Source organism: Cnephaeus nilssonii (assembly GCF_951640355.1).
Source record: "Cnephaeus nilssonii genome assembly, chromosome: 7".
In the NCBI taxonomy this organism is placed as follows: domain Eukaryota; kingdom Metazoa; phylum Chordata; class Mammalia; order Chiroptera; family Vespertilionidae; genus Cnephaeus; species Cnephaeus nilssonii.
This window is the reverse complement of record NC_137078.1, coordinates 68,075,543-68,098,707: the sequence shown is the minus strand read 5'-3', so window position 1 is coordinate 68,098,707 and position 23,165 is coordinate 68,075,543. Positions and strand designations below refer to the sequence as shown.

The 23,165-nt window shown below is 42.8% G+C and overlaps 1 protein-coding gene across 1 annotated transcript in view; it reads left to right on the top strand.

Annotated features, from left to right (window-relative positions):
- AGBL4 (AGBL carboxypeptidase 4) overlaps positions 1-23,165 on the top strand; it is a gene marked incomplete at both ends in the record, with an annotated part of 953,795 nt that overhangs the window by 477,636 nt on the left and 452,994 nt on the right. The window lies entirely within an intron of this gene.

Genomic DNA, 23,165 nt, shown 5'->3' with positions numbered 1-23,165 from the left:
TGAATATTATTACCCTATTGTTCAGAGTAAACATGGATTGGGAGGAAAGAAAGGAGGAGAAGGTGAGAGCACGGTTGGATTAGGGAGGTGGGAATGGAGAGGAGTGGTCAGGTGAGGACAGATGCCAGAGGTGATCTGGACTTGCAGCAGTGACGGAGGGAAAGTGGCAGGTAAGGTATGGTGGGATGCTCCCTTATGGCCTTCCAGGTGAAGTGGGTAGTTGAAGCTAGTGCTGGATTTACTAGGTGGGTGATGGCTTCAATGGCAGCTGCTTCCTCATAGAGCAGGAGGAGTTAGTAGCCACGATGACTGGAGACTCTCCCACCCAATTCCCATCAAGGGATGCAAAAGGTGATTCTGCCAAGGGGAGGAGGGACTGTGGACTCATCTGCCCGTTACCCCCTTCTACTCTTAGAAAACTTCTGCTTTAATTGCTCAAGATGATAGGGCTTTATAAAAGGTTTTTCTTTTAAAAAAGGCTCTGTTTAAAAATTATAATGGCATGCTTGGAAAACCCTGGTCTAGAGGATAATTTAATTTTAAGAATATTCAATCAAATCTCATTTTTCAGATAGGGAGCTGGGAGCCCAGAGAGTGGGTAGGACTTGTTCAAGGTTGCCCAGTGAGTTTGTGTAGAATCAGGTTATTTCTCTTGACTCCTGGTCTAGTGCTCTTTACTACACCCACCTGACCCAGGTTTAGAGCCTTAACAAATTCTCTAGACTAGTAAAGAGGGCAGCAAGCTTCTGCCCACCTACCACCCTTTCTCTGTTTCTGGCCTATCTTCTGTTGGCAGCCCACAACTGGAATTTTTTTAAAAAATCATGTTATTTTAATTATGCCAGCTCATGTCTCTGCTGCATTCTATTAAGAAATCATTTGTTGTTTTGTCAATACTCCTGGATGCAGAGATGATGCCTCCAGTAAGGTTTGCTCACCCTGGCAGCAGTACTGGGCCCTCTACTTACAGAACTACTGGCATGAAGTGGCTTCCCTGATAGCTTGGAGACTCGAGATAGGGCAATCTGTTCTTTTGTTTGCAGTCAGCAGAAAAGCCTCTGTTCTCTCATTAAACAGAGCTCCTCCCCCTCCCCCTTACCTGCTTTTCTGTTTTCTTTCATTCTTGTTTAAACTGTACAGAAACTTCTTGTTATTAAAAGTCTGGTGTTCCAAAATGGAAGGGCAGGGATTTTGCTATGTTTTTGTTCACTGATGTACCCCAGGTATCTAGAAAAGTGGTTAGCACATTACAAATGGTCAATAACTATTTGTTGAATGAGTGGATGCATGAACAAACAAATGAATGGATAAGATCTGGATAAATTGATACTGAAAATTTGATGTGAGAGAAGTAGCTGTGGAATGGACCATTTGCTCAAACCTTCTTACAGTACAGAGGGCTGAGAGTCAAGAGCCCTGGCTACTAGTCTTGACTGGAGTAAAGAAATGCAGCAGAGAATTAACTTGCCAAGGTCACCTGTTCAGACAGGCTATGTAAATTAGATGTCAGCTGTGGTCCCTATTGTTTGAGACTCAAATGAAATTAGTTTGGCTCCCACCCCATGTGCAGTGGGAACTATAAATCCCTTTCAACCAGAGCTTGTTGGGGGTTGGGGTGAATTCTGCTATTCTGAGTTATTACTGAGTCAAAGCCCTCCAAATTAGTATAGTTTATAAATTGTATTTCTGTCCTGTGTATGATATTCTTATTGACCCAGACAAGGAATGCAGTTCTTCTCCTGGATATATCTAAATTCACACACACACACACACACACACACACTCTCAAGCATGTCCATAGGCCAGTGATGGCGAACCTATGACACGCATGTCAGCACTGACACGCGTAGCCATTTCTGATGACACGCGGCCGCTGAGGCGGCCGCATGCCGAGGATGAAACATTTGCTGCTCCTGAGGATGAAACATTTGCAAAATAATGTTTTTTCCTCAAAGTGACACACTACCCGAATTATGCTCAGTTTTTTGACGAAGTTTGACACACCAAGCTCAAAAGGTTGCCCATCACTGCCATGGGCACACACACATATACAAACAATGAATTAACTTAATGTAAAAGCTTTCATATGTGGATAAGATTTTTCTGAAGATTTTTGGACATGAAAGGAATCTATATATATAAAAGGCTAATATGCAAAGTGTCCCCTCGGGAGTTCAACCCGGAGATCAGGAGTTTGATTGCTCTCTATGACGTGTGCTAACCACCAGGGGGTGGTGCGGAATGAAGGAAGGCCCTGCTGGCAGCCGGCAGCTGGGGAAGGAAGGCCCTTGCCAGCAGCCGGAAGGCCCTGAACCTGAATGGCCCTGATTGCCAGCCAGGCCTAGGGACCCTACCCATGCACAAATTTCATGCACCGGGCCTCTAGTTTGTATTATAACAATGAAAAAACAAACAAACAAACAAAAACACCTCTCATATTAGTCACACCTGTTCTTGAAAGATCTTTAGCTATTTCTATTAACTGGGGCTTCATCTTCCTCATATTTTAATTCATACATATATAGATATAGAGGTAATCTATCTGTATTTCTTTATATATTTACTAGAGGCCCGGTGCACGAAATTCGTGCATGGAGGGGGGTTGTCCCTCAGCCCAGCCTGTACCCTCTCCAATATGGGACCCCTCAAGGGATGTCCGACTGCCTGTTTAGGCCCGATCCCACCGGGCAGTCGGACATCCCTCTCACAATCCAGGATGGCTGGCTCCCAACTGCTTGCCTGCCTGCCTTCCTAATTGCCCCTAACCGCTTTTGCGTGCCAGCCTGATCACCCCCTAACCACTCTGCTGCCAGCCTGTTTGCCCCCAACTTTCCTCCTCTGCTGGCCTGGTCACCCCTAACTGCCCTCTCCTGCAGGGTTGATCACCTCCAACTGCCCTCCCTTGCAGGCTTGGTCCCTCTCAACTGCCCTCCCTTGCAGGCCGGGTGCCTCCCAACTGCCCTCTCCTGCTGGCCATCTTGTGGTGGCCATCTTGTGTCCACATGGGGGCAGGATCTTTGACCACATGGGGGCAGCGATATTGTGTGTTGCAGTGATGATCAATCTGCAGATTACTCTTTTATTAGATAGCATAGAGGCCTGGTACAGGGGTGGGGGCCAGCTGGTTTGCCCTGAAGGGTGTCCCGGATCAGGTGGGGGTTCCCTTGGGGTGTGGGGCAGCCTGAGCGAGGGGCCTGTGATGGTTTGCAGGCCAGCCACGCCCCCTGGCAACCCAAGCAGAGGCCCTGGTATCTGGAGTTTATTTTCCTTCTACAATTGAAACTTCGTAGCCTGGAGCGGAGCCAAGCCTGCTGTTCCCTCCAGGGCGGCAGCCATTTCTGTGGCAGTTAATTCACCTTCTACAATTGAAACTTTGTTGCCTTAAGCGGGTGGGCCCGGCCAGGGTGTGCGGAAAGCTTTGCTTCCCCTGTTGCCGGCGGCAACCCTGGCCTGCTCTCTGAAACTCCATTCTGCCGCCATTTGTTTGAATTTGTTTACCTTCTATAATTGAAACTTTGTAGCTTGAGTGGAGGCTTAGGCCTGGCCAGGGCAGGCAGAAAGCTTGGTTTCCTCTGTTACCTAGGAAACCTTGCTCTCTGTGGCTGTAGCCATCTTGGTTTGGGTTAATTTGCATACTCGCTCTGATTGGATGGTGGTCATGGCTTGTGGGCATGGCTTGTGGGTGTGTCGGAGTTATGGTCAATTTGCATATTTGTCTATTATTAGATAGGGTATACAGGGTGTCCCACAAAAATGTATACACACTTTAACAACTGATAGCTCGATTTTGAAAATGAAATGTATTTTAATAAATACTGCCTTTACAATTATTCAAGGTGTGTGTATACATTTTTGGGGGACATCCTATATGTTAATCCATTTCTCCCACTTCCCTTTCCTTCTCTATCTTACTCATCTTTAGATTCCTATTTCTTCCTTAGAAATTACAAAAATTCCATCTTTTGTTTTCTTGTTACCAGTTGAAACTCATGACTGATCTCCAAGTAGCTAATCATAGTATTTTTCCAAATTGAGGCAGTTCCCTTCTTAAGATGTTCCCTTTCAATGATATTATTGGAAGGATACTGAGGTATTTCATAGCATTTATAGAAAAGTTGAACAACAAAGGCTTAGGGGAATTCCCAGGCATCACTTGGGGGATATCAGCCATAAAATTCATGAGATGCCTAACCAGGGATTAACATGAATATGATTCTGTGTCAACAAAACCAGTCTTGTTTCTTCATTTCCAGTTTCTAATTTTTAGAGAGGAACTCTGCTTGTCTTGATGTACGGTTATTGACCTGTGGTTCAATGAGCTACATCCAGGGGCAGGAACATGTTGAACAGACAAGCTCATGTGCCCACCCTTCATATTGGAGCCATTTCCAGGGCATGCAGAATTATCGGTGTTCAGTAGCCACCCAAAAAGTGTCTTCCACACAGCTTCTCTCAGGGCTAAATTTTAGTTAGTGTTCCTTTATCTATTCAAAAAGTATTCACTAGGAACATGCTCAGAAATGGGCCCTGCATGCTAAAAAATAGAGACAAATAAAAATGTGTGGGAATCTCTAATAAAACCCTTTTAATAAGGACTTGAATATCCAAGAGGAACCCAGCTAGACAACATTACCCATTGTTATGGATATCTCAGGAAAGTAGTATAGTCCTCTAGTCTTTCAGAATTGCTTTGAGAGCAGCCAGACAGCACTGGGGGCCTTCACCAAAGAAAAAAGTATTTTGAATCCATTGTAGTTAGGCAAAATGAACCCCTGCATGAGGTGGTAAGAGATATGTTCTCAAATTATAATCACCTCTTCTCACTTAAAGGGGGTTTTGTACTCATTTGTTCTTTCTACACAAAGGAGAGATAGCCCTTCTAATTTTGCCCTTAGTTATTTAAGATAACAGAAAAAAAAAGTGACAGCAACAGAGTTATTATCACAAAAATGAACATTTATTGAGAATGTATGGTATCAAACCTTGTGCTAAGAGTTTTCCATACATTTATACATTTTATCATCAAAGCGATTCTATAAATCAGGTACTTTTATGAGGCAGGTATCCTTATTACTTTAATTTACAGACTGAGGAAACTGAGTCTCAGAGAGACTGAGGAAATTTCCCAGGTCATACAGCTACTAAGTGTCAGAGCCAGGATGCAGGCTTAGATCCACTGACCATGGTGCTCATCACCATTTTCCCCTAAAGTATAGTGAAAATAGGATGGTACTGGGATGAGAATATCAGGATACCTGGATTCCAGTCCTAACTCTCCATTAGGTAATTGTGTGGCCTCAGATAAACTGTTTCTTCTCTGTGCAGCTCATTTTCCTCCCCTGTAGATGGTGGGGCATCGGTAGATTTCTACAAACATCTCAGTGCTAAGGTTCTCTAATCCTACCAGCATGCAGGGGCCTCTGATAAAACCTGTACCCTATCAGTTCTTGCTGCTCACAAACACTGCTTGGAGAGAGAGGTCTTTGGAATTGATGATTGACATCATAATTCTGTGGTTTCTTCTCATTGTATTCTCTCCATCCAAAGAAAGTTTGTAAGGGCTGTTCTGTCTTGCCATCTGATAGTGTTTGTTTATATCAAGCCACTCAGTACATGGTAGGTAGCTATACTTTTAATGTCAGTGCCTAAAATAAGTAAATAGATGCATAACATTTGCTCTGGTTCGGGAAAAATGCAGTCCACTTAAGACAACAAATCTACATCAGCAAAATATTTAATACTGGTTCAGGGCAGAAGGTCTGGACTAGAGATCAAAATTCAGCTTGTTGGCAAACAGCCCATTTTCCATATAAAAAAATGCAACATGACTCTCCCGCTGCAGGGGAGTTATTTTGTAAGGGAGGAAAGAAGAACTGGTGCATAGAACAGTCTGTGGTGCCTTCATTATGCAGTCAATAGGAAACAAATCTCAGTCATACCTAGAGATGAATATTTGGTCATTCTGAAACTATAAAACATTGCTCATCCCTGCAGGGACTTCTGGAACCCACTCAGGCCCAGAGTGGCCTACTGTAGGAGGGAGGTTTGGAGTCCCCCGATCTTCCTTCTATAGCTTGGAGGTTTGATGTGAGTGTATGGGACACAACAGAAGTGCCACAGAAAGAGCCCTTGGACCTGAATTCAGAAGACCTTGGTGGGATCTCAGCTCTGCCACATTTGAGCTCTGTTAACTTGGTCAAGTTAACTTAACTTTTATGATCCCCACTCTTTTTTCATTATAAAGTGAAGAAAAATATCCAAGGGGTTGGTATCATTATGAAATGAAGGTGGAAAATATTTTTATTAAGTACCTTCTACATCCTGGTGCTTTTCTTCACCTTCTTGACTATAAAATGACATCATAATACCTGCTTCTCCATTTCATGTATGATGATGTTCATTCTTTTTATAAACATGAACCATACACTGACCACCAGCGGGGCAGCTCCTGCGTTGAGAGTCTTTCCCTGGTGGTCAGTGCACATTATAGTGATTGGTAAAATGGTTGAATGGTTGACCAGTAGCTTAAGGTTTTATATAAATAGCTGCATTACTCTTTAGGTAAAATTGCCTGGTCTCTCAGATTTCTGCTTTCCTCCCCTATTCTCCTCCTTCTTTCAAAAATAATAACTGGTGGTACTGTCCTCGTGGAAAGAAGGGGCCATTGGAGTTTTGGGTCCATAAAATGTTCTCCGGATCCTCCTTCATCTTGGCTATGAAGTGGCTGGTTGGTTTGCTCCTTAGAAGATCACCAAGGTGTTCTGGCCCTTCTGAGGGTATCCGTCTTAGTCAACTTGGGTTGCTATAACAAATACCATAGACTGGGTGGATTTACCAACAAACATTATTTTTTCTCATAGTCTGGAGGCTAGAAGTCCAAGATCAAGGTGCTAGCTGACTTAGTTCCTGGTGAGAACCCACTTCCTGGTTCTTAGATGGCCACCATCTCACTGTGGGCTCACTTGGTAGAGAGAGATTATCTCTTTCATATCTCTTCTTTTAAGGGCACTGATCTCATTCATGAGGGCTCAATCTTTATGACTTAATTTCTTCCCAGACATCCCACCTCTAAGTAAAATCACATTGGGGATTAGGGCTTTGACATGTTAATTTTGAGGGAACACAAAAATTCGGTCCATAGTAGCATTTGCTGTTATCCACCTCCCTCCCTTAGTTGATCAGGGCCTCAAATCCTCTCTGGAGGACTAGTCTCATGTTGCCTCCCAGGTGCTCTATCTCAGGTGATCTGCCCTGCAATGAGGACCTCTCACTAGCAAACTTCCAGCCAAATTTTCAGTTTACTGCTGAGTCCTCTCATGGGAAAATATGGGAATTCTTAATTTTTGTTCACATCCCACAGGGACCTAGTTGTTGTTATGGAGGCAGCCCAAAGGAAGTCTGTTAGATAAGCCCTGAATTGAAAATAGAATACCCTCTGAATTCTGTGTCTCTTATACTTTTCTAGATGTTTCTAAAATACCTCACCTCAAACACACACGCGTGTGTGCATGTGCACACACACACACACACACACACACACACACACACACACACCTAACAAATTTTACATTGTTAAGATTTGGATTTGAACCCAGGTCTCTCTGACTCCGAAATCTATGCCATTATTTGGTATACTAGTAGCCTAGTCTTATTTGGAAACATGTGCTAGTGTCATTAGGTTCACATATTGCTAGATGTTTAGAACTGGAAAGCACTGTAGAGTTCATTGATTTCATTTGAAAAATTAGAAGACTGAGACACATAAATGAATGATTCGCCCAAGGTCACACTTTGAGATTTTCTTCTGTTGGGCCTTGAGCTACTCCCACACATAGGAAGCTCTCACTGCCCCCGGCCCGGCCCTCACTGCCCAGCCTCCCTGTGGAGGCCCACTGTCAGTCCTGTCCTTGTCTAACAGACCCTGGACTGTTCCTGCCCACATTCTAGAATAACTGTGTGTGTGTGTGTGTGTGTGTGTGTGTGTGTGTGTGTGTGTCTGAAAGAGACAGACAGAGCCTTGCTGCTCTGGTACCAAAGAAGCCAAAGTCCTAGATAGGTCTTCTCATAACTTTATGAACTTGGGTTATGTTTGAGTGAAGTCAATAGTTAGTTGGATTTTAATCTAGAACCACCTCTGTCCTTTTTATCTGCACCTTACTCTGATGGACCCTGGACACTAAGGACACAAGGTTAAACTAGCCCAATTTTGCCATGAAGCAATCACAATCTAGGGTAAGAGGCAGGCATTACATAAAAGGTTATAATAAGGAGTGGTAAGTGCAGTTGAGACACTTTCTGCCCCAAGGATCTAATATTTTCCTGGCAGAGTCATTCTGATGATTATATGAAGCCACATAATACAATGTCTGGCACAGGGAGACAGTTATTGAATCAAATCATCTTATTTCTCAGGTTAAGAGATTGAGGGCCTGGGACATTAAGCAATTTGCTTAAGGTCCTATAGGTAGGTAGTGGTCAAGCTGAGGAAATCAAGTATGCAGATTCATACCCTATGACTTTTTTCACTGTGCACTTTGCCTCAGGATGATAAAATGGATATGTGTGTCCCATCAGCTGGTCTTTTTTTCACACCTGAACTTTTGGGAAACTGGATGCCTCCCTCACAATTTAGGTTTACCACATACCTAATTTCAGGCTGTACTTTGCAAGTCCTTCTGTTCTTTGCAGAAATGAGCCCAGCAACTGGGTGGTATTTCTATTTGCACATTTTGTTCCCCTTTCACGCTTAGTGGGATAGCAGAGAAGCATCAGGCCACAGCAGTGACATTTGTATGGAAATGACCCATTGCATCCTTTGTAAGGAATAGCATGCAGCTCTAAGCCATGCTTTCCCCTTTGTCTTCCTTTGGGAGACTGGCAGGAACTTGGCCTGCTGGAGGGAGCTGCCTGAGTCCTCATACCTAGAATTATATTCCATAATTAAAATTAATAGCAAAACAGACACATAGCAGAAAGGTAATAGAACACAACAGAAGACCATTGGTAGCATATTGCCAGGTATCAAAATAGTTTTGAACTTTTCTTTAATCTGAAAATGCCTAAAGCCATCTGTGGTAGAGAGGCAGAGTGCCAACCTCCAGCCTCACTTGGGAAGGGTTTAGCTAAAGACAAGTCTTCTGCTTAAACCCTTTGAGGCCCAGCTTCTCATCCCTTTGAAGTCTCCAGTCAGCTTCATGTTATTAAGCCAGTACTCGGATGGAGTGACGTCCCGGCCCTGGGGAACTATTCGTGGCCTGAGTCGTGAAACCCTCGCCTTGGCCTATCCAGTGCTCTCTTTCTTACATGCCTCTTGGACTCCCTGCTTCCTGAGCTGTTGACCACACTTCTCCCCTTTTGATATGATAATTGAATGTTCTATGGCATTTTTCTGTCCTCAGATTATATCTGTTCTTACATCTTAGGCTATATAGTCCTGGCCTAAACCAGCTCAGCTTCTGGAACTTTCCCAGTTTTATCTTGTATCTTCCTTGTTCCGTTTGACCAGACAACAAGGACTTAGACATAACTTCATCTCCTCCCCTTCCTTTCCCTCTGTATGCATTTCTGGGTGAAAGTTTCCTCTCTGTTTAGGTGTGGGCCAGGCCTAGAGCAGAGCTGGAGGTATTCACATATTAAATTTAATTCCTGCAGATTATATTTAGACCTATAGTTACAGATCTTAGAATGAAGTGACTTGTTATACTGTAGCAAGTCAGTGACAAAGCCAGAATTCAAGCCCACATCTCCTGCCTCCCAGACCCATGCTTGCTGCACTACAGCAAAGGTATGTCTTTCTTGCAGAGGCAACCACATAACTCCAATATGGCTCTTAACATGCTGTGTTTTTCAATCAGAATATGCCCACAGAGTCAGGAGGTCCATATAGAATTGTGCCTGAGTAATAAACATAGAAGACTTTACTGTAAAGCCTAAAAGGAAGCAGACTTTGTTAAATAATTGCTTAAAGCTAAAGGGTTTTTAGTTTTCAAATAACTATTATTATTGTGAACTTCATGAGGAACCTGAAGGGGGTCCAGGTGCATCAGTGAATCAGAATTTTGGTTTGCCTTTAAGCTTTTTATTGAAGTATAATATAGAAACATAACAGTACACAAGCCATAAATATATAGTTGATGATTTTCACAGTCTGAACACATCTGTGTAACCAGCACCCAAACCAAGCAGTAGAACATCACCAGCATCTCAGGAGCACTCTTTGGGCTCCCCATTCCCCATAACGACTATCTTGACTTAGTTCCGCCATTTATTTATCCATTACACTGTTTATAGCATTGGGGTACTTTCTAGTTTTGTATATTACAAGTAGTATTGTAAGAATATTATTTTAAATTTCTTTTGGTTTACATTTGTATGCATCTCTGTTGGGGTATGTACTGGTAAGTCAGTCATTGAGCATGCATATAGTATTAGTTTTATGTTGCTGCTAAAACAAATTACCATAAACTTAGTGGCTTAAAACAACACGAATTTGTTCTCATACAGTGTTGGTGGTAATGAGTTCATAATGAGTTTTATGGGCTGAAAACAAGGTATTGGCAGCGCTGGTTCCTTCTGGAATTTTCAGAAGAAAAATCTGTTTCCTCACTTTTTCTAGCTTGTAGAACTACATTCCTTGCATCCATTGGCTTATGGCTCCTTCCTCCATCAAAGCCAGCAGCAAAGCATCTTCAAATCTCTCTTTGCTTTTGTTTTTACATTTCCTTCTCTCTTATAAGAACCCTTGTGGTTATATCAGGCTCACACAGATAATCCAGGATAATCTTCTCATCTGTAGATTCCCAACTTAATCACATTTTTCAAAATCTCCTTTGCCATATAATGTAACATTTACAGATTCTAGGGATCAGGATGTGGTTATTCTTGGGAAGCCTACCATATATATGTTCCACATATAAATAGAGCCAATACTACTAGCATTGCATACTAGAAGAATTCTGGTTGTTCCACATCCTCATCAACTCTTGCTCTATTGTATCCTTTTCACTTTAGCCAGACCTCCTGTTTCCTGTCTAGTTCATATCTGGAAAGTCAAACTTTCAATAACCACAGTTATGCCCAAACCCATTCCCTCTCTAAGCATAATATTTCTTCCCTATTGCTATTTCTGTTAAGGAAGAACATTTTTTAAAATGAGCTCTAGCCCTAGCTGGTTTGGCTCACTGAAGTGACTTGTTCCAGGGTAGATGCTGGGTGGGAAGTGACATCTGTCCCACCTGAATTTCTCTTAGGAACTTGGGGTTTGATTCCAGTCAAGGGCATATACCTTGGTTGAAGGCTCGATCCCCAGCCTTGGTCCAGGGCCAGGCATGCCGGAGGCAACCAGTCCATGTATCTCTCTCACTTTGATTTTTCTCTATCTCTGTCTCTCCTCCTCCCTTCCACTCTCTCTAAAAATCAATGGAAAAATAACCTCGGGTGAGGAGTAACAAAAATAAAATAAATAAATAAATAAATAAATAAATTAATAAATTAATTAATTAATTAAAATGAGCTCTATCCTGCAATGAATGAGATATCTTATGAAGGGATAAACATTTTGCCACCAAAAGTATTAAAAGAGAAGTTAGATAAACATTTATAGGAAAGTTGAATAGGCAAATTGAATACAGGCATTCTTTTAGAACAAGCCAGATATTTGAAGTTGAAGGACCTAGGTTTTGGCTTCTTCACTCCGTGTGTAACCATGAGCAAGTAACCATGAGCAAGTTATGTAACTTCTGTGAGCTTCAGTTTCCTTACTTTTACAATGGAGAGATATTACTGACTGCATGTATTTGCTGTGGTGGTCATATGCTACCTCCTCTGAGTTACTTAGTCACATAACCATCTGTAACATGGGGATATATATATAGTTACATAGGTGTGTTCAGACTATATAACTACACACACACACACACACACACACACACACACACACACACATTTACCTATACTTTTATTATAGCACTGATCACACGGGACTGCAATGACATACCTACTTATAGTTCCTGCATGGGTCTTTATATTCTGTAAAGGTTAGGTGTTTTATGGTATGTCATAAGTCGCATATTATGGCTATGAAAGAATGAATGAATCTTATTTATGTCACTAGAGGCCCAGTGCACGAAATTCATGCACGGAGGGGTGTGTTCCTCAGCCCAGCCTGCACCCTCTCCAATCTGGGACCCCTCAAGGGATGTCCGACTGCCCGTTTAGGTCAGACATCCCTCTCACAATCCAGGACTGCTGGCTCCCGACTGCTCACCTCCCTGCCTTCCTGATTGCCCCCTAACCACTCCCCTGCCAGCCTGATTGATGCCTTACTGCTCCCCTGCCAGCCTGTTTGCCCCTAACTGCCCTCCCCTGTAGAACTGGTCCTCCCCAACTGCTCTCCCCTGCAGGTCTGGGTCCCCCCCAACTGCCCTTCCCTGTAGGCCCGGTCACCCCCAACTTCCCTCCTCTGCAGGCCTGGTCACCCCTAAATGCCCTCCCCTGCATACTTGATCACCCCCAACTACCCTCCCTTGCAGGCCTGGTCCCTCCCAACTGCCCTCCCCTGCTGGCCTGATCGCCCACAACTGCCCTCCCTTGCAGACCTGGTCCCTCCCAACTGCCCTCCCCTGCTGGCCATCTTGTGGCAGCCATCTTGTGTCCACATGGGGGCAGTCATCTTTGACCTCATGGAGGCAGCCATCTTGTGTGTTGGAGTGATGGTCAATTTGCATATTATTCTTTTATTAGATAGGATAGGACTGATCTAAGAATCTAGTAAGATATTGGTGATGAAATAACTTTTTAAAATTTTAGAACACTTTCAAGAGGCATTAGAAGTTTGTTGATCTAGGAAGTAAGTCTCTGGGTTAGTCACTGAAGCAGACTGGAGCCCCTTCATCAGGTAGATGCTGGGTGGGGAGTGACATCTGCCCCACCTGAATTTCTCTCTTAGGAACATGGGGTTATCTCTAAGGGAAACTATTTCTGCCTCTCTAAAGAGCAGCCCTAATTACTGGTGATAATTAGTTGCAATTTAAGTTCCTCAGGGCAATTTGTGGAGGTGCAAATTGCATTGAGGCTCTCCAGGATTTGATGTCCTTTCCCTTGATGTCTCATCCCATCTCTCTTCTTGTGAAATAAAAGCAGAAGATGGAAAAGGTGCCTAAATGAGGCCAAATTCTAGAGGTCATCTTTACAAAGGGCCCCCTTTGCCATTCTCCTCTGCAGAATAAACTTCTAGTACCACTCAGGTGGCTGCAAGTATTTGGGCAGCCAGAGCAGTGTTCAGAGGAAGAGAGCCATTTACTCTTTCATTCGATAAATGTTTGATACTTTCTCTGTGCTGAGTCTTAATAATGCAGAGTTGAGCAGATATGGGCTACGAGCCCATAAGTTGCTCACAGTGTAGTAGGAAAGACAGATATGAAAATAGACAATTTCAAGGTAGTCTGATGATGATCCTAGAAAGAAAAACAATAAAATTGATAATGACAACCACCATTTCTTGGCCAGGTAATAGTCTAGATGCTTTACACCTGTTTTCTCTCATTTTTTTTTATTTTTTTTTTACCAAAATCCAAAACAAGTTACATTTATTGATGGAGCCCATCCCTTGCTATCCAGGGGGAAAAGATGTCCCCAAGGAGTCCCCCAGGACAAAATAGAAATGGGGGTAAGGTTTTAGGGTTGGGCCCATATAGAAAAGAGCATCTCTGGAGTCCTTGTGTATTTTTTATTGTTGTTGTTTGTTTGTTTTTTAAATAAAATGAGAGTCCTCTGTGCAGGGGCTTTGCAGCCTACAAGCCTTGACCAGGAGCCCAGTCTAATCTTTTTAATAATCCTAAACTGTCATAATTATTTTTTCGGATGAGGAAAATAGGGCACTAGGAGTTAATTGGAAGGTAGAGGCATGTTTGGTGAGGTTACTAAAATGAAGGAAGACAGTAAGACCCTCCCTGCCCAGACAAACCATGTTTAGACAAAGAGATTGGTTTGACATTGACCAAAACTTAAAGGTGAACTGAAGAAAATTAGGCCAACAAACCCGTTCTTAGGACTTAACTCCTACATCTTTTTCTCTCCATTTCCTGAGTTTCTACCCTCAGAGTTTGAATTGTCTTTAAATACAAAGTAGGTAAATGAAAAGAGCTTAGGATTCGGAGTTGAAAGGAACAAAATGATACCCTCAAACCCGATCACTTAGTAGCTGGAAACTAAGATGTGTGGCTGTCTCAAGCCAGCCAATGATTTGGAAACCCTCTAATCTCATACTCTGTAAGCACTTGTTCAATAGTTTAATCTAGAAAAGAGTCTGGGTGCTTCCTGGGCAGAAGAGGACAGAAGGGAGGACCTCTGGTTGCAGGATGTAGCCTTTGCTCTCTTACCTTGAAAATTTCAGCATTGGCCCAAACTTGCCAAACCTCTCAACAAAACGAAGCCTGAAGCTAAGGACCTACCTCCCACCTCAAGCCAATTAGTAAAACTGCCGTAGCTCAGGTATGGGAGTCTTCTCTTCTTCACACACTTCTACCCCAACATCTTATCAAGTTATTACTTCTAACCACAGAATGGATAGTTCTGTTATGTGGAATGTTTGCTATCATCTCATTATACTCTCAGTTACCCTGAATGCACCTTAGAGGTTTGCATCATTGGCAGTTGTCCCTGTGGCCCTCCTCCTAATCAAAATCTGGATTGATTTTGATCTTGTCTTTTACCTTCTAAAACTGGAATAATGATAATACCTACTAAATCCAGCCTCATTTGCTGCTAATTTCCCTAGGCAAAGACTGTGCCAAACAAATGGGCCCCTTGGAAAAGTTCATTATCCTTCCCAGAATGAAGGTTTTGGGTTTCCTATCTCCAGTTCCTCTACCCCTGCCTTAGGTTTCAGAGTGGATCAGAATTGGGGAGTGGTTTCTTTCTTTTCAACTGGAGGCATAAAAAACCTTTGGCCTTCTTTTCCTTTTCTGTACTAAGACAGAGAAATACATTCGCAGGCACTTACTAGCCAGTGCCTTCCTCTTAGGGAGTGAATAACGATGGGGCAAGGCCCAGATCAGAGGGGAGAAACAAAGGACTCCTTGCTTAGGGCTAGTTTCAGGTTGTGGGTGTGAGAAATGAAGGCAAAAAGGTCCTCTGTAAGTGGGAAGGGAGGCAAGGCTATCTGAAAGAAGGCCCTAGTCAAGAATAAAAATTAACAGGTAATACTTCTTATTTCCAGAGTATCTTCAAGGTGCCAAGCACTGTCATAGAATCCTTGCATTTTATGACCACGATCCTCAAGTAACACTGTGAGATACATGATACATATTATTTCACCCATTTTATAGACAAAGAAACATAGACACAGAGACTTTAAGACTATTGAAAAATCACACAGCTAGTGAACTAAAGAGCTGGGACTTTACTCCAGGCCCCTCTGGCTCAAAAGCTATCTTCTCTTCATATGGCTTCTCTTTCTATTCCATGGGGTCAGTCATTCCAACTTGAAGTGATTTAGGGTTGACCACACCTTGAAAGTTTCTAAAGCACAATATTTTTGGTGTTTTAAATGAGTTGTTTATTTTACATTCCCTTGAGTTTTAGAATAATATGTAGTTAATTAATGAATTAAATAATTGATTAAATCCATTTTTCTATTAACATTATAACAGCACTTCCATTAATATGAAAATATGAATGTGTCTCAGAGAAGTTTCCTTTGACATTATAATGACTATATTAAAATTTCAAATATAATAATGAAATTCTAATTGTTTTAGAGAAACAATTAAAAAAGGCTATATATAAATGCTCTGAAAGAACTATGGGATGTTCATAAAGTACCAAAGAGGAATTTTCAGAGAAGTTAATATGAAAAAAAGCACATAATTTTCATTAAATTGGGCTGTAATTGCAAAATGATAGTCATTTAAAGAGAATCTTTCGTTTCGAGCATTATAGTGAACAAAACAAGAGTTGGCAGGTTAAAACATACAATGTGTCAATTTAAACAAATAAGTGTAATTCAAATTCATGTTTACTTACAGCCTTCCATGACCTTCTTTAGGTGAGTATGCAGGATATATTCCATTTGTCCCGCCTGATCTTCTCTCTGCCTTTTTGCTCTACCTTCAACCTTGCCCAGAGACTGACCTATGTTGATTACATCAACAGACTCCTTTGATGTAAGTTTTCAATTGCAATTTAGCCAATCAGGGATACCACCAAAAGATCATCAGTAATGTTGAGGTACTTATTTCTCCAGTTTCCTCCCTGAGGGGTCACACTGGTTGGCTATGTCCCTTGATTGAAGTCCTAGTTGCTATAAAGTGCCCCTCTCGACAGCCCCTCAGATTCTTGGGTTTGGTAAAAACTCCATTCCTTTCCCTTCCTGTCTCCAGGTGATTTCCAGCCTCTGGGTACCACACTACCCATCCTGGTTTTCCTACATTCTGCTTCCACCTTTGAAAACAGTCCTGTTTTGTTTTGAGAACAGTGGCTTTGCCACTGTTCTCAAAACAGCCTGGTACTGGCACAAGAACAGACATATAGATCAATGGAACAGAATAGAGAATCCAGATATTGACCCAAACCACTATGCTCAATTAATATTTGACAAAGGAGGCATGAACATACAATGGAATAAAGACAGTCTCTTCAATAAATGGTGTTGGGAAAATTGGACAGATACATGCAAAAAAATGAAGCTTGATCACCAACTTACGCCATACACAAAAATAAACTCAAAATGGATACAGGACTTAAACATAAGACGGGAAACCATAAAAATACTAGAGCAATCCACAGGCAGCAAAATGTCAGACATATGCCAAAAGAAATTCTTCACTGACACTGCCCCTAGGGCAATGGAAGCTAAAGAGAAAATTAACAAATGGGACTACATCAAAATAAAAAGCTTTTTCACAGCAAAAGAAACCATCAACAAAACAACAAGAAGGCCCACTGCATGGGAGAACATATTTGCAAATGGCATCACTGATAAAGGTTTAATCTCCAACATCTACAGGCAGCTTATACAACTTAATAAAAGGAAGATAAATGATCCAATAAAAAAATGGGCAACAGACCTAAATAGAATCTTTTCAAAAGAAGACAGAAGGAAGGCCAAGAGACACATGAAAACATGCTCAACGTCACTAATTATCCGAGAGATGCAAATCAAAACAACAATGCGGTACCATCTCACACCTGTCAGAATGGCTATCATCAACAAATCAACAAACGACAAGTGTTGGCGAGGATGCGGAGAAAAAGGAACCCTCGTGCACTGCTGGTGGGATTGCAGACTGGTGCAGCCACTGTGGAGAACAGTATGGAGTTTCCTCAAAAAACTGAAAATGGAACTCCCATTTGACCCAGTAATCCCACTCCTGGGAATATATCCGAAGAAACTAGAAACACCAATTAGAAAGGATATATGCACCCCTATGTTCATAGCAGCACAATTCACCATAGCTAAGATTTGGAAACAGCCTAGGTGCCCGTCAGCAGATGACTGGATCAGAAAACTGTGGTACATCTACACAATGGAATACTATGCTGCCATAAAAAAGAAGGAATTCTCATCATTTGCAGCAACCTGGGAGGAATTGGAGAACATTATGTTAAGTGAAATAAGTCAGTCAATGAAAGAAAAATACCACATGATCTCACTCATTTATGGGTAATAAAGAACATTATAATCTTGAACAAAAAGATAGATACAGAGACAGTAAAGCATCAAACAGACTGTCAAATTACAAGGGGAAGGTTAGGGAGAGGTGGGGGAGATAAGAGATCAATCAAAGGACTTGTATGCATGCATATAAGCATAACCAATGGATGCAAAACTCTGGGGGGTGGGGGCATATATGGGAGGGGGGTGTGGGGAGGGCAATGGTAAGATATGTACACATATAATACCTTAATAAAAAAATTGAAAAAAAAAAAATAAAATAAAATAAAATAAAATTCAATTATGTTCTATTAAAAAAAAAAAGAAAAAAAAAGAAAACAGTCCTGTTTTACACTCCCTTCCTGTATTAGCTGGTTTGAGTGTGCCACCTAGTTTCATGCTGGGACCCTAAGTATTAACTTTTTCATCTCATCATATATATATATATATATATTTTATTTATTTATTTTTTACAAAATCATGAAATTGTTTCAGTTCAAGTACTAAATTTTAGCCAAGTCCCATCATCTCTGTAGACTTTAATTGCATTACCTCTAAATTGGGCATAACAATTTCTGCATCCAAGGTTGTTATGAGGATTAAATAATTGGTGTAAAGCATTTAGCACTGTTACTAGCAAGTAGTAAGTAGGTGCTCTGAAAGTACTGGTTTTCCTTTCCCTTTCTTTTATGAATTGCTTAGCACTGCATTTGTCAAAGGAGGAATATTTGATTTTGGGGAATTGATGAAGCAGGCAACACTACATCTGTCACATTCAGTGAATGTGTCAGTGAGTTTTTAGGCATTGGAGATGTTAAGCCCAGGTTGGGCACTACTTGGCAGGAATGCTAATTTGGGGAACTAAAATGAAAGGCTAGTCTAGATGAATGGAGATTTCATCCTCTCCTCCATAATATAAGACCCAATTCACCATTTTTACAGAAGGAATCAATTCACTAGATAGGATTCTCCAGTAGTGTCCACACTACAAGTGATAGGATTTTAAAGTGAGTCTGTTTCTTGGCCTACTCACCCACCTCACCTGGACTCTCCACTGTCTCTTGAATATGACTTTAAAAGTGGCCTTGTTAAGTAAAATATGGCAGATAGAGAAAGGCAAATGCCGCATTATGATATCACTTATACTATGAAATCTAAAAAAAAAAAAGTTGAACAAAATGTTTGCCAGGGGCTGGGGGTACGGGAAATAAAAAGAATAAGGTCTGGGCCCTGGCCAGGTAGCTCAGTTGTTAGTGTTGTCCCAATATGCCAAGGCTGTGGATTCAATCTCTGGTCAGGGGGTCAGGTCACATACAAGAATCAACCAATGAATGCATAAATAAGTGGAACATCAAATAGATGTTTTGCTCTCTCTCTCAAATCAATTAAAAATTTATTTAAAATGATATATAAGGTCTGAGGATCTAATGTGTTGACTATAGTTGACAATACTATCTATATACATAAAAAGCCAGCGACCGTAACACCTTAACGACCAGAACAACCAGTCTCTATGATGTCCACTTTAGTCAGGAACCGGCCCAATTGGGGGGGTGGGGCCAGCGGGCCAAGCTCCCGCAGCCCCTCCCCCCAGCAGGCCTCACCCCCAATTGCCCCCACCACCCCAATCAAGGGCAAGGCCCGCCGGCGAATCACTGGACCCCACCCATGTATGAATTCATCACTGGGCCTCTAGTATTATATAATTGCAATTTGCTAAGAATAAAACTTAAGTATTCTCACACATAAGAAAGTAAATATGTGAGGTGATGGATCTGTTAATTAACTCAGTTGTGGGAATTCCTTCACAATGTATACATATATCAAATCATCATGTTGTGCATTTTAAATATATTACAGTTTTGTCATTTTTACCTCAATAAAGCTGGGGGGAAAGTGGCCATGCAATCTTGAGTCTGGCTGGATCCAGATAGGTCTCACTCACCTACCACACCCTTTAGTATCAATGTTCATTTTTATTTAATAAATATTTTTGCACTGATTATGTTCCAGGCTTTTTTGCTGGACCCTGGAGAAAAGCATTCAGCCAATAGATTTTTATTGATCGCTCACTGTGTGTTCAGCTCTATCCTATATGGAGGGGATACAGTGTGAATAAAACCATCTTTTTCCTCATGGAGCTTGTATTCTCATGGGTCAGGCACACAATAAAACAAATATATACTACTAAAGGCCTAGTGCATGAAAATCGTGCATGGGTAGGGTCCTTAGGCCTGGCCAGCGATCAGGGCCAGTCAGGGCCTTGCAGTTGCTAACCAGGGCCCCCCTTCCACAGCTGCTGGCTACTGGCGGGGGCCCCCATACCCTGGCTGCTGGCTGCTGGCCAGGGCCCCCCTTCCACAGCTGCCAGCTACCAGCCAGGGCCTTTCTTCATTCCATGCCACCCCCTGGTGGTCAGCACTCGTCAGAGTGAGCAATTGAACTCCCGGTCTCCAGGTCAAACTCCTGAGGGGGCAATTTGCATATTATGCTTTTATATATATAGACTAGAGGCCCAGTGCATAAATTCATGCATGGGTGGGGTTCAGCCAGCCCAGTCTCAATCGGGGTGGATCAAGGCTGGGCCTGTCAGGAGAAGGAGATGGTGGGAGGTTGGCCGACTGGCCTGCCCCTGATTGGGCCCCGATCAGGGGTGGGCCAGCTGGGGGGAGGGGCTGTGGGTGATTGGCCAGCAGGCCCCCCCAGATTGGGATCAGGGGGCGATTGTGGGTGGGGCCAGCCATTGGCCGGGGCTGTGCGTGGTGGGCTGGCTGGACCCGCCCCTGAAGGGGGCAGGGGGTGCCAATCAGGGGCCAGCAGCCTGGGGGAGGGGCCATGGGTTATTGGCCAACCGGTCCTGCCCCCTATTGGGGTGGGGGGGGGGTGATCAGGGGTGGGGTCGGCCATGGGGAGGGGCTGTAGGAGGTTGGCCGGCCCTAACAAGCCCGATCAGGGGGTGGAGCCAGCAGGCCAACCTCCCAAAGCTTCTCCCCCTGGCCATCCCGCCCCTGATTGGACTCTCCCACTCCAACTAAGGGTGGGGTTGTCCAGCCAAACGCCCCCCTGCCCCCACCCTTAACCCCAGCTGCCCCTCCCCTGATCAGCATGCCCCACCATGATAGGCCCGCAGCCCCTCCTCCTGGCCAGCCCTGCCCCTGATCACACCCCCCACACCAATAGGGGGTGTGGCTTTCCAGCCAACCTCCTGAAGCCCCTCCCCCTGGCAGGATCCGCCCCCTATTGGGGTGGGGGGTGCAATTAGGGGCGGGGCCGGCCGGGGAGAAGGGCCACGGGAGGTTGGCCTGCCAGCCCCACCCCCTGATCTGGCCGGTTCTCTGTCCACAGTGGGCATCATAGCGAGCAGTTGTTCCGGGCATTATGGCATTAGGGTTGCTGGCTTTTTATATGATAGCTACCTGATAAGTGACATGAAGAAAAGTAAGGCAGGGAGAAGAAATAGGGTTATTTTTGATAGTGTGAGACCTTTGAGCAAATATCTGAATGAAGTGAGGGAGAGAGCCATCTGATGATCTTGAGAGCTTTCCAGGCAAAGGGAGCAGCATGGAGTAAGACCCTGAGAGGAGAACAAGCAAGGAGGCCAGTGTAATTGAGCAGAGTGAGCAAGGAGTGAGAATGAGATCTGAGAAATAGCCAGGAAGTGGGCCAGATGTAGAACTTTGTAGGCCATAGTGAGGACTTTGGATTAAATTCCCCAAAACTTTTGAATGGGAAGCCATTAGAAGGTTTTCAACAAGGAAAGTGATGGGAATCTAATTTATATATTTAAAACATCACTTGGCTGCTGACTAGAGAATAGACTAAAGGGGTGAGTGAAGGAGAAAGAACAACAGTGAAGGCGGGAAGCCATTGAAGATGTTGCTGCACTGACCAGGAGAAAGATGAGGGGTCCTCAGGCAGGGAGACTGCTGCCGTGGCCCAGCAGGAGGAAAATGGTGCTTTAAGGGAGACTAGCAAGGAGGTGATTACAGTGGTTGAGGGAAGAGCTGGCTGGGCTTAGGTAGAGCTAAGTATTGAATATATTTCTCAGAGAGTGTCCAAACGAGTGCCTGTGGATTTAATGTGAGGTGTTAGAGAAAGAGAGGAGCCAAGGATGACTGCTATGTTTTTAGCCTCGGTTAATTAACTCAGGGGCGGGAATTCCTTCACACAGCGATTAGTGAGGTGATAGTGATGGTGGTAAGTACTCAAATATTAAATATTGTTATTAAGGGGAAATCTTTTTGTGTTTATTTATTTGCTGTCAATTTGTGAGCATCCCTTATGTGAGAGGTGCCGGGTATACCAAGACAAATAAGGAAAGATCTCTGTTCTCAGTGGCTGGTTAGTGCAATTGAAGATAGAAAATCAAAAATTCTCAGACATGCTATGTTTGAGATGCCACTAGACATACAAGTAAAGATGTCCTGTGGGCAATTAAATATATGTTTGAAGCACAGGGGAAAGGCAGGACATAAGTTATTTATGTGAGAGTTAGCAGTATCTAACTGGGTTTGAAAGCCCCAAGATTGGATCAGAATGTGGAACAGGGACAGAATGCATTCTGGCCTTTAGCGAGCTCACTGGCCCTTTGTTTCTCTCCCCTGTATTCTGTGAGGACCTGGTGAGACAGGACCACTACCATGTGTATTTAGCCGTTTCCTTAGCACATGACGCAGAGTACTGGTCAGGAGGTAGTGTAGCATAGGTTACTTCTCAGGCTTGGGGTTACACATGTAGGGATTCTAATTCTAAAAGTCACCAGTAGGCTGTGTGGTCTTCAAGAAATTACTTAAACTCTTCAAACCTGTTTTTTATTCTTGAAATGGGGCATGTTAATAATGAATGGGATGTAACAGTGCCTGTTACATAGTAAGCCCTTAATAAATGTTCATTGCTAATATTAAAGTGATCATACTTATTAATGTTAGGAACTCATTGCTTCCCCCCGCCCTTACTTATCTCCCCTTTCCTCCTCTCCTCTTCTTTCCTCCACTTGGGCATCTTTGAAAATGAATGAATTTGGAAGCAAAATGATTTCTTTTCAGCTCTTTACAATATCTCATTTGATACAGAGAGCAGACTCTGTTTTTACAACTGATACTATCCTTAGTTGCTGTTTATTTACATAGAATATGTCTTCATTATATTTAATGTTTTCTTCTTAAAGAAAGTCTTAAAAAGAAATAAATTGACTTTTGAGAAGCAATGCTTGGTCAAAAAAGTGATTTGGAAACTAATGAGTTGATAAAAAGCCATGTGCCTGGCTAATTTCCACCCTTGTTTTGCAAATATACTTGGAGGACTCAACACAAGTTTTAGTCTGAAGATGCATCTGGGTTTATATAGTATCTAAGCTGTGAAGTGCAGCTTTGTAAATAGCATTGGATTTCAAATGAGAAAGTAAATGTAAAAATCTCACACAGAATATATTGTGTGGTGTACTCTTGATGTGTCCTTGATGATTTATATCAGACATGTTCAGTAAGATAGAACACAGAAATTAGTGAGGAGA